This window comes from Limulus polyphemus, unplaced genomic scaffold (assembly GCF_000517525.1).
Source record: "Limulus polyphemus unplaced genomic scaffold, Limulus_polyphemus-2.1.2 Scaffold462, whole genome shotgun sequence".
NCBI lineage: Eukaryota > Metazoa > Arthropoda > Merostomata > Xiphosura > Limulidae > Limulus > Limulus polyphemus.
In genome coordinates this window covers 133917-135158 of record NW_013666072.1, presented here as the reverse complement: position 1 = coordinate 135158, position 1242 = coordinate 133917, and positions in this window count along the sequence as shown.

Genomic DNA, 1242 nt, shown 5'->3' with positions numbered 1-1242 from the left:
GTCATCATCTGGTACCTGATGATGACAAAACCTTGTCGAAACGTTGTACATTTGCTGTCATGTTAAACTTATATTAAAGTTTTTCTTCATTACCCATTTAAGCCGTCTCCAGCCATTATTAGTCTCAAAGTGGGTTCCTCGTCATCGAATTTACTGTTACTGAATTATTAGGTATTATTATAAACGTAGAAATATGATTGGTAGTTACTGTTACTGAATTATTTGGTATTACTATTAACGTTTATATATGATTCTAAAATAATATAATATATCCTATAAAATATGTATGTCGATACAATGTGCGTGTGTTTTGGCACAAAGCCGTGTTCACCGCGGGGAATCAATTCCCGGATTTTAGCTATATAAGGCCGTAAACTTACCACCGATCCACCGGGGTACATATGGTCATAATCATTTCAAACAAAATATATATATTAATAACTAATAGTGCTGTCATCTATCGGAATCTGTATAAACTACTAAAACTTTCAATATTATATCGTGTAAAGGAACATCTTTGTGTATGACAATGACTGGTAGTGCAGGCCCTTATCGTATGACATAATAGTTTGTGATATTTCACACAGACATTACGAAACATAGCATTATAACTTGGATTTATTTAAGTTGTAGTTATTGGTTCCATTACAGTTACATAAATACGATAATTTATTTACTTCATGATAAGCGTTACTCATCATAGAATAATAATATAATGTTTTGAACTTCACCATAAACATATAATTTCTTAATCTCCGTGTTCGTAATCATGTATTTTCTCAATTGCATCTATTGAATAATAAACTACTTTCAATGTATATATATAAATATAATAGTACAGTCTGTTGTCTGTATCTCCATGTAACTACTTCGCAGAGTGTGGATGAAGCTCCACCAAAATTGGCGTGAAGGTTCATTGGAAGATATATACAAATTTTCAGTTTTGCGTTTTGCGGTTTTTTTACCACTACTTCGCCCCCTGTTGATGGATCTTCATCAAATTTTGCATGAAGGTTTGTTGGGTCCATTCGGAGAAACATGCAAACTTGCGGTTTCACATTTTGTGTTTTGCAGTTTTCATGGGCGTTTTTTATAATTACATATAAGGGAAGCAAATGTTCATGTCCTAAGATAACCTTTCATTAATCATGAATTTACATAACTTCGGTCTAGGGAACGGGTACTCCAGCTAGTAATGAATATTGTGATAGTTTGGCGAAATCAGAATTAATGTGAGACCTT